Source organism: Scyliorhinus torazame, chromosome 5, assembly GCF_047496885.1.
Source record: "Scyliorhinus torazame isolate Kashiwa2021f chromosome 5, sScyTor2.1, whole genome shotgun sequence".
Classification (NCBI taxonomy): domain Eukaryota; kingdom Metazoa; phylum Chordata; class Chondrichthyes; order Carcharhiniformes; family Scyliorhinidae; genus Scyliorhinus; species Scyliorhinus torazame.
Window position 1 is genome coordinate 172809792 of NC_092711.1, and position 14867 is coordinate 172824658.

Consider the following 14867-nt stretch of genomic DNA (forward strand, 5'->3'; position numbering starts at 1 on the left):
CCCCAGAGGGCTGTGGACGCTCAGTCATTGAGTGTGTTTAAAGCAGAGACTGACAGATTTCTAAATACCAATAACACAAAGGGATATGGGGATAGTGTGGGGAAAAAGGCATTGAAGTGGATGATCAGCCATGATCGTATTGAATGGTGGAGCAGGCTCGATGGGCTGAATGGCCAACTCCTGCTCCTATGTTCCAATGATACAAAGATAGGTAGGAAAGTAAATTGTGAAGAGGACATAAGGAGGTTAAAAAGGTACATGTTAAATGAGTGGGACAAAATCTGGCAAATTGAGAATAATGTGGGAAAATGTGTAATTGTCCATTTGTCAGGAAGAACAAAAAGGCTTATTACCTAAATGGTGAGAGATTGCAGAGCTCTGAGATTCAGAGGGATCTGGGTGTCTAAGAGCATGAATCACAAAAGGCGAGTATACAGGTACAGCAAGTAATTAGGATAGCTAATAGAATGTTATCGTTTATTGTGAGGGGAATTGAATACAAAAGTAGGGAGGTTATGCTTCAGTTATACAGGACATTGGTGAGACCACATCTGGAGCACTGTGTACAGTATTGCTCTCATTTAAGGAATGGTGTCAATGTGTTGGAAGCAGTTCAGAGAAGGTTTACTGGACTCATAACTGGAATTGGAGGCTGGTCTTATGAGGAATGATTGGACAGGCTGGGCTTGTGTCCGATGGAGTTTAGGTGACGTGATTGAACAGTAGAAGATGCGGAGGAGCCTTGACAGGGTGGATGTGGAAAGGATGTTTTCTCTTGTGGGAGAATCTAGAAATTGGAGTCACTTCAAAAGCAATAACTTGTCCATTTAAGGCAGAGGAGAACTTCTTTCTCAGGGGGTTGGGAGTCTTTGGAACTCTCTTCCTCGAAGGGCAGTGGAAGCAGAGTCTGTGAATGTTTTTAAGGCAGAGCTGGATAGATTCTTGAAAATCAAGGGGGTGAAAGTTTATCAGGGGTAGGTGGGAATAAGACCAGAGGAAATAGGAACAGGAGTAGGCCATTCGGCCTTTCCAGCCTGCAACACCTTACAATTGGATCATGGCTGAAACCAACATTTCTCACGTTCACTTTCCTGCCCTTTCCCTGTAATCCTAGGTTCCCTCACTGATCAAAAATCTATCTCAGCCTGAAATATACACAAGGACTCTGTCCCCACAACTCTCTCAGGTCCAAAGACTCTCCAAAGAATTTCATAGAACATGGAACATTACAGCGCAGTACAGGCCCTTCGGTCCTCGATGTTGCGCCGACCTGTGAAACCACTCTAAAGCCCATCTACACTATTCCCTTATCGTCCATATGTCTATCCAATGACCATTTGAATGTCCTTAGTGTTGGCGAGTCCACTACTGTTGCAGGCAGGGCATTCCATGCCCTTACTACTGAGTAAAGAACCCTCTGACATCTGTCCTATATCTATCTCCCCTCAATTTAAAGCTATGTCCCCTCGTGCTAGACATCACCATCCGAGGAAAAAGGCTCTCACTGTCCACCCTATCCAATCCTCTGATCATCTTGTATGCCTCAATTAAGTCACCTCTTAACCTTCTTCTCTCTAACGAAAACAGCCTCAAGTCCCTCAGCCTTTCCTCATAAGATCTTCCCTCCATACCAGGCAACATTCTGGTAAATCTCCTCTGCACCCTTTCCAATGCTTCCACATCCTTCCTATAATGCGGCGACCAGAATTGCACGCAGTACACCAAATGCGGCCACACCAGAGTTTTGTACAGCTGCAACATGACCTCATGGCTCCGAAACTCAATACCTCTACCAATAAAAGCTAACACACCATACGCCTTCTTAACAACCCTCTCAACCTGGGTGGCAACTTTCAGGGATCTATGTACATGGACACCAAGATCTCTCTGCTCATCCACACTGCCAAGAATCTTACCAATAGCCCAGTGCTCTGTCTTCCTGTTATTCCTTCCAAAATGAATCACCTCACACTTTTCTGCATTAAACTCCATTTGCACCTCTCAGCCCAGCACTGCAGCTTATCTATGTCCCTCTGTAACTTGTAACATCCTTCTGCACTGTCCACAACTCCACCGACTTTAGTGTCATCTGCAAATTTACTCACCCATCCTTCTACGCCCTCCTCCAGGTCATTTATAAAAATGACAAACAGCAGTGGCCCCAAAACAGATCCTTGTGGTTCACCACTAGTAACTAGACTCCAGCCTGAACATTTCCCATCAACCACCACCCTTTGTCTTCTTCCAGCGAGCCAATTTCGGATCCAAACTGCTAAATCATCCTGAATCCCATGCCTCCGTATTTTCTGCAGTAGCCTACCGTGGGAAACCTTATCAAACACTTTACTGAAATCCAGATACACCACATCAACTGCTTTACCCTCAGCCACCTGTTTGGTCACCTTCTCAAAGAACTCAATAAGGTTTGTGAGGCACGACCCACCCTTCACAAAACCGTGTTGACTATCTCTAATCAAATTATTCCTTTCCAGATGAATATACATCCTATCTCTTATAAATCTTTCTAAGATTTTGCCCACAACAGAAGTAAGGCTCACTGATCTATAGTTACCAGGGTTGTCCCTCCTCCCCTTCTTGAACAAGGGGACAAAATTTGCTATCCTCCAGTCTTCTGGCACTAATCCTGTAGACAAAGATGACTTAAAGATCAAAGCCAAAGGCTCAGCAATCTCCTCCCTAGCTCCCCAGAGAATCCTAGGACAAATCCCATCCGGCCCAGGGGACTTATCTATTTTCGCACTTTCCAGAATTGCTAACACCTCCTCCTTATGAACCTCAAGCCCTTCTAGTCTAGTAGCCTGAATCTCAGATTTCTCCTCGACAACATTGTCTTTTTCCTGTGTGAATACTGACGAAAAATATTCATTTAGCACCTCTGCTATCTCCTCGGACTCCACGCACAACTTCCCACTACTGTCCTTGACTGGCCCTACTCTTACCCTAGTCATTCTTTTATTCCTGACATATCTATAGAAAGCTTTAGGGTTATCCTTGATCCTACCTGCCAAAGACTTCTCATGTTCCCTCCTGGCTCTTCTTAGCTCTCTCTTTAGGTCCTTCCGAGCAAATTTGTAACTCTCGAGCGCCCAAACTGAACCTTCACGTCTCATCTTTACATCAGCCTCCTTCTTCCTCTTGGCAAGTGTTTCGACTGCTTTAGTAAACCACGGTTCCCTTGCGCGACCACTTCCTCCTTGCCTGACAGGTACATACTTATCAAGGACACGCAGTAGCTGTTCCTTGAACAAGCTCCACATTTCCATTGTCCATCCCCTGCAGTTTTCCTCTCCATCCTAAGTCTTGCCTCATAGCATCATAATTGCCTTACACCAGATATAACTCTTGCCCTGCGGTATATACCTATCCCTTTTGATCACTAAAGTAAACGTAATCGAATTGTGGTCACTATCACCAAAGTGCTCACTTACCTCCAAATCTAACACCTGTCCTGGTTCATTACCCAGTACCAAATCCAATATGGCCTCTCTTCTCGTTGGCCTATCGACTGTTGCTCATTTTAGCCTTAGTTTACTTATTCTTATTCTGTCACCTTTGCTCATGAGTCGCCAGGTATCTTTCTGATACCGCCATGTGGTTCAAGTCCGAGTAATGATTAATAATCCAACACACCGCTTAGTAAGAGTTAAATCAACGCTCATTTATTATATACAGCAATTAATACTTATACATTAAATCTACTGCTAAACTACTTCCTACAACTAACAGGCCAATACGTAACTTTGGAAATGGCCCACCAGGTCAGGGAAACGAATGGTCTTTTGAATGGGTTCTGAGCCTGCGGGAATCAAAAGCTGGTACAGGTCGATAGTCAGGAGTGTCTATCTGGTAGCGATCGCTGGAGTAAAACTTACGTTATCTTGCAGAAGGGTTTCGAAGGGTCGAGTTGAACTTGGCCCCTATTCTTATAGTCCCCAGGGGCTTCCCGCCTCTTGGGGCAGATCTTGTACCTGGTTCCAAGTGATTGGACTTGGTCCCAATCACTTGGTTCGACGTTCTCCAATACTGGAGCGATTCCTTGATCGAGGGGTGGATGTTTACCTTCCTTTGTGTCAGCTCCTGCTGGCGCTGAAAGGTCTGGGTCGGCTTTGTGTTGCTAATTTGTAGCAATTGTTCCTGGGGATGGCTGATTAATATGCAGATGGCTGGGTTGTTGTGATGTTGATGGTTGCAGGTATCGATTCGGTCTGGCTTCCCCAGAGGCGAATACACTGTTTTACCTGCAGCTGTCTGTTTGAGTCCTGTTGGCTGATTTTCCCATCAGCCTCTTCCGTTCGCCATTTTAAATCGGGGTTTGGCCATTCTAATCGGGAGTTAGCCATTTTAAGTGGCTACATTCTCTCCTTGTGATCCTAACGCGAAGCGTGAAGGATCACATCATTTTTTTCTTTCCATTCCCTGACCGGGGGGTGGGGGGACACCTCCTACATGGCCTCTGCTCTGACCATAGCTATGCACAAAAAATTTTAACTAACAATTCTAAGGGCGCTATGTCAGACAGGGGCATGCATTACAAAATAACAAACTTGGAACCTCTAACTTATCCTTAGTACACTACACTCGCTAAACATTTCATTATCCTACCTTCCTCAGGCATACAACAAAATCACATCATTCCATATAATCTTTCCTGGCTTGGCAGTCAAGCTCAGGATCATACAATTGTTTTGCTTATGAAAAAGTTTGTACATTTCTTTATTTATTACAACAATAAACGCAAGTGAATGCACTTTATTATTGCATTCGCGGGGGTCGGGGGTCTGGTCGTAACCGAACATAGGGGATCTGATCCTATATACCGGGGTTCGAGCGCGGTAGGCTCTCCTTCTCCATTTACGTAGGCGCATCGTCTGCACTACACAGCAGAGTATCGCCAACGCCAACAGTTCTTCGATCACATAGGACAGGGAGTACCAGGTTATGAACCTGGCACACCAGGATGATGCAGTGTCGCTGGTGACTGGGCTCTGGGTACTGCGTGGCAGTGAAACATTAACGGCTGGGAGGTTTGAAGTCATGGGGTTCGCGGTCACGCGCAACCAAATGTCCAAAAGTAGTGTGTTGATCACGATGAAGGAAGTCCTCATGGCTGTTCTCTTTTCCTTTTCTTTCTTCTCTTCTCTTTATTTTCTCCGATCCTGGAGCTTCTGGAGTTCTGTAGGAACAAGCATAGTACCTGTAACTATCTTTGTTTAATATATGGGATGCTAGTGTGTCTGTCCTTTGGTGTCAATTATTCCCTTATAATTGGTCACTATGTGTGACTCCCTTATTTTTTTTTCAAAACAAGTTTTAGGACACGGCACACTTCCCAATCATGAACCAGTGCTGAGTTACCATCCAAATGTTCCAGGATGTAAATAGCATATGGCGGCAACCTAAAGGTTATCTAAAACAAATAAAAAACTTTTTGAAATGAAAGATGTCAAATGAGGTGCGTATGGGCCGCGACGGGTAAGAGATGGATGGAGTCCCCGGGTAGGACGGCTACCAATGCCGTATCTCTCCTACCCGAGCGTAGTTGACCAGCGGGGGGGGTCCCCAGGCAGGGCGGGTCTCACGCCGTTTCTCCACTGCCTGAGCAACCGACAAGAACGGGCAAAAATGTAGTCATCGTGGTGGGGCTGCCATAGTGGTTCTATCGTTCGAACCAGAAGGGCAGTTACAATCGGGCGTCTGATACCCGAACAAATATCAGCTGAAAAGCTAGTTCCTCTGAACGAGCGTGTGGTCTCTTGACCAGTATCTGCAGATAAGCTAGTTCCGCTGAACAAGCGTGTGGAAAAAAAATTCTCCTGTCGGACAAACAACATTGAACAAACTTACTAACAACATAAAACATTCTGCAGGTTCCATCAGAAAGAACAACACTTTTCCCAAGCGGTTCCTTTAAAACGTCATCTGGACACCTCAGTTCTCGGTTGCGAACAGGGTCGCAAAGGGGTTGGCGGTTTGGGAGTCAGACCCGAGGTCGTCACCTTCTCCCGGGTGCCAAACTCTGGAGTGGATTAGGGCTGAAAGGGCTGCCTGGTGTGAGTTGGGGTCGCTCTCGTCATTGCGGACGAGGCGGTATGTGTTGTCACGGTTCCAGTAATTGGTGTCTAGTTGGGTGGGGACAAAATCGGGGTTGTCAGTGTGGTTCGGTGGTCGGTGGTGGGGTTTGTTCAGAAAAGTGATCAGGATGGGATCGCTTGGATCGTAGTCGGAGTCACTGGGCGTGGGTCCGTTTGCATGGGGATAGTAGGGAGGAGTGCTCTGGCTCTCGCCCGAGTCCCAGTCGCTGTCTCTGCTGCTGCAGTCTGTGGGCGTTCCGGGGCGGAGTGTATATTTCGGGGGTCGAGTCTGTGGCTGGGCTGGATGTCGTGGGGGTTGGTCGGGTTATGTTGGCTGTGGGCGGGGTGTGGTCTGCTGCGTCAAGCATGACGTGGTGTGCGTGGTTCGACTGTGCTCCATAAGCCTTTAACTGGTTGATATGAAACCACGCAGTCTTACAATTGGGGTACTTTATTTTGTAAACGGATGGGCTTACTTTGTCCGCAATGGAATATGGACCCGAGTATTTTGGTGCCAGGAATGTGCTGGGGTTATACACAGACAGCATCACTTGCTGTCCGATATCGTACTCCGTTGCATGCACTGTCTTGTCGAAACAAGCCTTGCTCTGTTTCTTCTTGGTGCCCAATTTTACCGCGGCTGCTAGCTGAGCCGTTTTAACATTAGCAACTAATTGCTCCACGGCTTTCTCGTATGTGAGGGCCGTTACTTCGGGGCTGGTCAGGTCTAAACCTAACAAGTATTCTGTCCCTTTCATGGGGCGTCCGGTCATGGGTGTGTGTGGGGACACCATTTTAAAAAGTGTAAATCTGGAGATGATAGTTGACTGTGCCAACATTTTTGTGAATGTAAGAAAAACTTGTTAAAAGAAAAATTGTTAAGATAAAGAATTAATTAAGTTGTAAATGTTATACAAGTTTGTGTTAAGCAAATCGTAAATTTAGTTCTGAGTTGAGATCAGAGCTAAGCTTGCAAGTTGCAGTAATTCAATTTGAATTTTCAAACATTTTTAAGTTTAAAAAAAAAAACACTGTTAGAACCTTTTCAATCGCTTTGCCAAAAAAACCCCAAAAAAACGCGCAAGTAGAGACAGGAAAGACGCGGGTCAAACAAGAGATGAGCTACGTAGTTCAATGGCTGGCCTTGAATTGACAGAAAATGATTAATTCAATAATTTAGAAAATGTTCACTAAAAGTTCCGACTGCACCTGTAACATTGTCTGCACTAATTCCAGAACCAACAGAGTATAATAATTGATATCCAGTCACTGCTCCCAGATTCCAATTATGCCAGTAACTCAAGCCCTTTTGGGTGATAGTATGGGTCCTGATTTACCATCTTCACGATCAGTAGAGAAAGAGGAGCTCTGTTTCGCAAGCCCAGTTAGCTCTAGAACCAGATCTCGGACAGCGAGAGAAGGGCTTGATCTTCACCAGAAACAATTAAGTATACCACCTAAGTCCCTCCAAACTAAGGTGAAACCGCAAGGTTTGTAGAACAAAGGAAGCTGCAACAGATGATTTTGAAGAGAAAGAACTCCCTCTAGTGACAGGGAGAGATGTCGAAGAACCAGAGGAAATAGCTAGAGTGCCCCCTGGTGAGATTCGGAGACAGTTGCCGATTAGGAAGATACCAAACCCACCCAAAGGGACCCTCAGCTCCTTTTTATGGCCCACCGTATGCATCAACAGCTTTACAACCGCCGCCCCCTCTGAGGGGCCATTGGTCTACTGGGAGACGAGGACGGGGCAGATATAGAGGGAGCAATGCATGTTATAATTGCGGCCGTGCAGATCACTGGCAACAGGAATGCCCCTTTAAAAGACAGGCAGGAGAAGGAGATTACCCGACCCAAAGGAGGGGGTACCCACCAAGGGGAGGACAGGTGAGATACACTGACTTCTTCCAGGAAAACCCTTTCCCAACACAGGATTGACTAGCTAATTTAGTCATAAGGACTCTCCAATCGGACAGGGAACCTATTATCTCTCTGCAGATAGGAGATCAACATCACTCATTTGTAATCGACACTGGAGCAGCCATGTCTTCTGTGCAATCAGAACTTCGACTACCACTATCCGACCACACGCAGCAATTGTCGGGGTTCCAAGGACAGGTGTGTGAGTATCCTATTTCTGAACCTGTGACAGTCACTTACGAGAATAAGTCTGCAGATCATCAGTTTGTAGTGACTACTGGATTGGACTGTAACTTGTTGGCCCGAGATTTACTGTGTATCTTCCAGCTACAGCTAGAGTGCGGAGACGAGGGGGTAACGGTTAAATCATGGAGGATGAGACAACAGTGCTATATTTCTATCACCCCCAGTGGTGGACGTTAGACATTGAACATTCACTGCATCACGTTACCCTGGCCTATGACAGAACTGGACAAAACAGGGAGTTGGAGGACAAATACCGGCCATTAATTGGGACCGAATGGCCACTCAAGATTACAGCCACAGTCACGGGAAAAGAAGGTACAGCCGATTTTGTTACAATACCACCACATTTATGGCCACAGTCAGCTTCGGTAAGCCCTCATATTACACGTCAGGTCCACGACCAGTACCATGCCAGGGATCTGGGGCAAATGGTAAGGAGGGCAGTGGATCATTTGGATCCAACAGAAGTACGCACTTCAAGTCATGCCGGACGGCACTACCATAAAATATTTTGAGGTCCCTGAAACAACGAACACTCGACTGCAGCATCACTGGGGACATGATGTGTTGGAATATGTCAATCCACAGGTCTGGGCGGAATACCCATCACAAGTGGGAAAGACAAATGTTACACCTATAAAGGTAATGATTAAGGATCATGTAAAGCTACCTTCCATTCGGCAATACCCCCTGAAATCCCAAGCTGCTCTGTCAATAGACAAATTAATTCAAGAGCTGTTGCAACAGGGTATTGTGGTCCCTTGCCAATCAGAATGTAACACCCCCATACTTGCTATGCCTAAACCAGCCAAACCAGACCAGTACCGATTAGTACAGGATTTACGTTCAATCAATGCCATCGCATAGCCGTTACATGCTCTCACCCTCCAACAGGATATTACGGTGTATAGCTCCCACTCGGTCATCGCACTATTGGGGCAACTGCAGACTCAGCATCTTACCGCAGCTCGTCAGAATAGGTATGAGGTATACCTTTTGAACAATCCACGTCTGACATTTAACCACTGTACCACTATCAATCCAGCCTGTTTTCTTCGTGGTCCCCCTGTCCATGAAGACGCACCTGGCCACGACTGTTTAGCCTTGATTCAGGAAACTACCACAATAAGGGGCGATTTGAGTGACATTTCGTCAGAACAACCTGACATGATTATGTGTGATCAAATATCCCACCGGGGTTTAGTTAATGACTTACTGCAGGCCCTCCTTATGCCCGCGCAGATTTCCGTTATTAAATGCGCTGCCCACACAAATGGTACAACCCCAGTTGACGTTGGTAATGAACGAGCAGATTGTGCAGCGCGGACAGCCACGCAAATTCAACAAGTGATGGTGCCTAAAATGTTAAGTCAGACTAAACGATCTACTATTAATATGTCTGCTTCTGACAAGTCAATGCCAACCATCCAAGACGTCATAAGGTTACAGGAGGACGCTCCTGAGAGTGATAAACAAATATGGAAACGGTTAGGTTGTACATATGATTCTGTTTCCTCTTTATGGACCACGCCAGCACATCAGACTTGTATGTCTGATGTACTGGCTTTATGGGTCATTGAATGTGTACACTTTGCAACTCATTGTGGGGCTCGAGGGACTAGTGATTTTTTGCTGGACACTTGGTGCAGGGGTTGGCCCAGAGCATCAGTAATCGGTGTTTGATTTGTCAGCAATATAACACCGGAAAAGGTATCCCTTGTGGGATGGGGCAAACCCCGTTGCCCAGTGGTCCCTTTGAGACGCTCCAAATGGATTACATTGAGTTGGAAAGGTGTCAATGTTATAAATATGTTTTGGTCATTGTGGATGTGTTCAGCAGATGGGTCGAGGCGTATCCGACTATCGATAATAAAGCTGCTACTGTGGTTAAAGTCTTGATGCGGGAAATCATTCCCCGGTACAGTAGACCAGCTCAGTTGAGTTCTGATAACGGGCCTCATTTTCTTGGACAGATTAACCTGCCTCCCTTCTCCAGTGCTATTTTACAGGTGTGGAGCATGATGGGGTGGCTACGCACCGCCTGTGTGATATTTGGCCTCACCTCGCTTGGAGTGTTACTGGCGATGGACATGGAAAAGGGGAATATTATCTATGTTTGTAACCCCAACCAATCTACAAGGATACATCACCTATGCAAAGGTGATGTTCTTCGCTGCCCCCCTATACGAGGACATGGTATCGACTCATGGAAGGTCGTCAAAGTTAAGGAGAATGCAGGACTCATGAAGCAATTGCACCGGTCCCGGCGATGGGAAGGGAATATTATATGGACATTGCCTTGTTTTTGGAATACATGTAAATTTGATTTTGGATGTGTTAAGATTGGTGCAATAAAGCGTAGGAAGAGGCTATGAGAAAGAGAGAGGGACTAGAGAGAGGACGGGGCGTGTGAGAAGGGAAGTACAGCTAGAACGTAGGTTACCGGGAGATACACTTAAGTTAGTTAAAGGCCAAACTGAGGAAAACCCGGGTAGTATGAATCTCTTTTACCAGATTTACCACCGCTTGTATGGCCAGGGACGGGTTGTCTGCTACCCGAACCCCGCAGCGGTGTCTAGGTTATTTTCTGTTTCACCGCTTTGGGGCACTCCCCAAACGGTGGTTCATTGTCAGCATTCCGAGCCACTGTCTGAGCAAGTCACTCTTCCTTACGATCCGGGTTCAGCACCACCGGCTATTTGCCTTCCCCTTCCTCGGGATAATTCCCATTCACAGTATGATAGGCTGCAACGGTGGAGGGCGTACATACCTAGCCACTTCACTCCCAATAGGGATTCCCGGTCGTACGAGAATTGTTTCCGCAGTGAAGGATACGGCTGTTTGCTGGTAGAGGTGGAAACGAATATAACATGTCTGTTCCCCACCTGTACGGACAGGAGGTGCCATATCACCCAGGCGTCTGGCCAATGTATTTGTTACAACACCACTTGCGTTCCATTGAACGCCGGCCTCCAGCTCCTTTGTGGCTGGGCGAATGTCTCTCATATCACTGTTGGGACTAGGGCTTTCCGCATTGCTAGGCGGCCCAAATGGGCATTTCAAAGCTGGATAAACTGGGCTACTGGGGGATCCTTACGCAACCAATATACTGATTGTGATGCTAGCCTGCACACGGAGCAAGGATACTACTTTTTATTTAATGGCACAGCGACCAACGTTTTGTCACCCCCATTTCCCCGCCAAATTGCTATAGGGACTCTAGTCCCTACCACAGTCCCCTGCCCTTCGGCGTGGCAGCTGCATAATCAGTTAGCACGCCGGGCAGTCTCTGCTGAATTTTGCGAGAACTGGAAAAAACCTCAGGTTCTCGCACCCAACCGGGGCCACTCAGCCGGGTGGGGGATTCTGAGCGTCTTGACACTGGGAGGTGTGGGGGGTTCCTTGGCTGTCAGCGAAAGGAATTATTTTATTTGTGGCCTTACCATCTTGGGAAATGAAACCTTGGGAGCCCTCGGGGCAATAACCAAGGAATTGTCTCAGCTACGGTTGTTTGCAATGCAGCACCGGTATGCTCTTGACTATCTTCTGGCCCATGAGGGTGGGGTATGCGCCATAGTGCAGGGCAAGTGTATCCTGGGAGTTCAGGACTTGACCGCTAACATCACTAAATTTATGGATCATATACGGGATCACCTGGACGGAATGCAGGATCCTGGCTCTTGGGGTAACTGGGGATTTGGAGGTTGGAAGGACTGGTTGATAAATATGGCCATGTATTTAGTGGTGGCTATCGTCTGCATCTTTGTGGGCCTAGCTATCCTTAAATGTGTGTTGGGTAGAATGCGGGGTGCACTGGAACAGATCAACGCCCCTAAAATCTTAACTGTTAAAATCCATGAGGGTGCAGCAGATGAGGGGGGGCTAAGCCAGGAATTGGAAATGCAGCGACGGATCTTTTTAGATGAGGAACCGTAGCTATGGATTGGGTAGTTCGGTTATCATGGAATGATAAAAGGAGGGAATGACGAATGTGATATAAAATAGTTACTTTAGAGATATTAATTAATGTAATGTAGAGGTAGGCCAGTCTAATTCTGGTGAGTTCACAGACAAAGGATTTCAGACCGCATGGAAAAGCAGGAAGAGGTGTGTCCACCAAAGCAGGAGAAAAGGATGCTGAGTAATAGGGGCCAGAGGAAGGGATTGGAAGTGAGCCAATCAGAATAGATCAAACAGGTCAGGAGGGATATAGGATGACCTATGGGCGTCGAGTATGTGAAACTTGATACCATTTGAATTGATTTGCAGAGATCCCTTTGTCTCTTTGTTCATTCGCTTTCCTGGATGTCAGGGAGACCCAGTATCCGAAGGTTCTTCCTTCGCGCTCTGTTTTCTAGGGCCTCAATCCTTTCAATGCACTTTTTGTGGAGCGCCTCGTGCGTCTGTGTTTTGACCGCCAGGCCCAGGATCTCGTCCTCGTTATCCGTCACCTTCTGCTCCACCACGCGGAGCTCTGTCTCCTGGGTCCTTTGTGCCTCCTTGAGCCCCTCAATTGTCTGTAGCATCGGGGTCAGCACCTCCCTCTTTAGTAGCTCCACACACCGTCTCAAGAATTCATCTTGCTCGGGCCCCCATGCCGCCTGGGCTTTCTCCGCCGCCATCTTGTGTCTCCTCCCTTTCTGTCCCTCTCATTGAGGATTCCTCGCGCTGCAGCCGCCGCCGCCGATATTTTCCTCTTTCGTTGGGGGGGACGACTCCCTATTCACTCACCCCACACCGGGTTTCGTCGCGCGAAAATTTCCCGTTGGGGCTCTTAAAAGAGCCTGAAGGTCCGTTGGAGCTGGAGCCGCCGAAACGTGCGGCTTAGCTAGTCATCGCCGCAACCGGCGGGGGACAACATTTGCTATCCTCCAGTCTTCTGGCACTATTCCTATTGACAAAGGTGACTTAAAGATCAAAGCCAAAGACTCAGCAATCTCCTCCCTAGCTTCCCAAAGAATCCTAGGATAAATCCCATCTGGCCCAGGGGACTTATCTATTTTCACCCTTTCCAGAATTGTTAACACCTCCTCCTTATGAACCTCAAGCCCTTCTAGTCTAGTAGCCTGAATCTCAGATTTTGGAAATATAAATCCCCTCTCCTTCTCCGCCTCTGTTCTCAATCTTTTCTCACTCTCCTCCCCCCACAGAGGCCTGAAACGTTTCTGGCCCAGACCTGTGGAAGGTTCCCTTCCCTGAACTACATCAGTGAATCAGTTGTTCCTTTGTGAACATCTAGCAGTTTTCAAGGTCACCTTTTCCTAGTGCCGGCCTCACAAATGACCAGATTTCAGCTCAATTTCACAATCCACCATTGTGTTTTTCTGGATTTTCTCTCACTCCTTTTTTCTGTCTAAACTGATTTCACAGGATATTGGAAGGGGAAGGTTTGCATTCGGGAAACATCACATCAGGATCTGACGGAGTCGCTTAAGTTATCCTTACTGAATATCAGCAGGTTTTGAACATAATATAAGAACATAAGAACTGGAAGCAGGAGTAGGCCATCTGGACCTTTGAGCCTGCTCTGCCATTCAATGAGATCATGGCTGATCTATTGTCGACTCAGCTCCACTTTCCCGCCAGAACACCATAACCCTTTATTCTTTTATTCTTCAAAAAACTATCTATCTTTATCTTGAAAACATTTAATGGAGAAGCCTCAACTGCTTCACTGGGCAGGGAATTCCATCGATTCACATGGAAGGAAAAAACACCATTCACAGTGGAGAGAAACCATAGATGTGTTGTGTGTGTGGACGAGGTTTCAGCCAATCTTCTGGCCTGTCAAGACACAAGCGCAATCACACTCGCGCGGAACCGTGGAAATGTGGGGAATGTGAGGCGGCATTTGGTTTACCGTCTGAGCTGGAAACTCATCGACGCACTCACACTGGGGAGAGACCATTCATCTGCTCCGTGTGTGGGAAGGGATCTACTTGGTCATCAAACTTGCTGACACAACAGCGGGTTCACACTGGGAGAACCTGTTCACCTGGTTTGTGTGTGGAAAAGGATTCATTGATTCATCCAAGCGACTGAAACAGCAGCGAGTTCACACCGGGGAGAGACCATCTGCCTGCACTGAGTGTGGGAAGGGATTCACTCAGAGATCCACCCTGCTGAGACACCAGCAAGTTCACACTGACAAAATACCTTTCAAATGTCTGCACTGTGTGAAGTGCTTTAAAAGCTCTGGAAAACGGATGTACCATCAACATGTTCACACTGATGGGAGACATTTTAAATGCCCAGATATGTGAAATGTTATGAAGGCTCCTGGGAGCTGATGTCCCATCAACACATTCACACTGATGAGAGACCGTTCAGGTTCTCTCGCTGTGGGACTGGGTTCAGGCGATCATCTCAACTCACTGTCCACCAGCGGATTCACACTGGGGAGAGGCCATTCATCTGATTGTGGGAAGGGATTCCTGCAGTCATCCGCCTTGCTGAAATACTAGTGGGATCATATTGGGGTGGTACAGTAGCACAGTGGTTAGCACTGTTGCTTCATAGCGCCAGGGTCCCAGGTTCGATTCCCGACTTGGGTCACTGTCTGTGCGGAGTCTGCATGTTCTCCCCGTGTCTGCGTGGGATTCCTCCGGG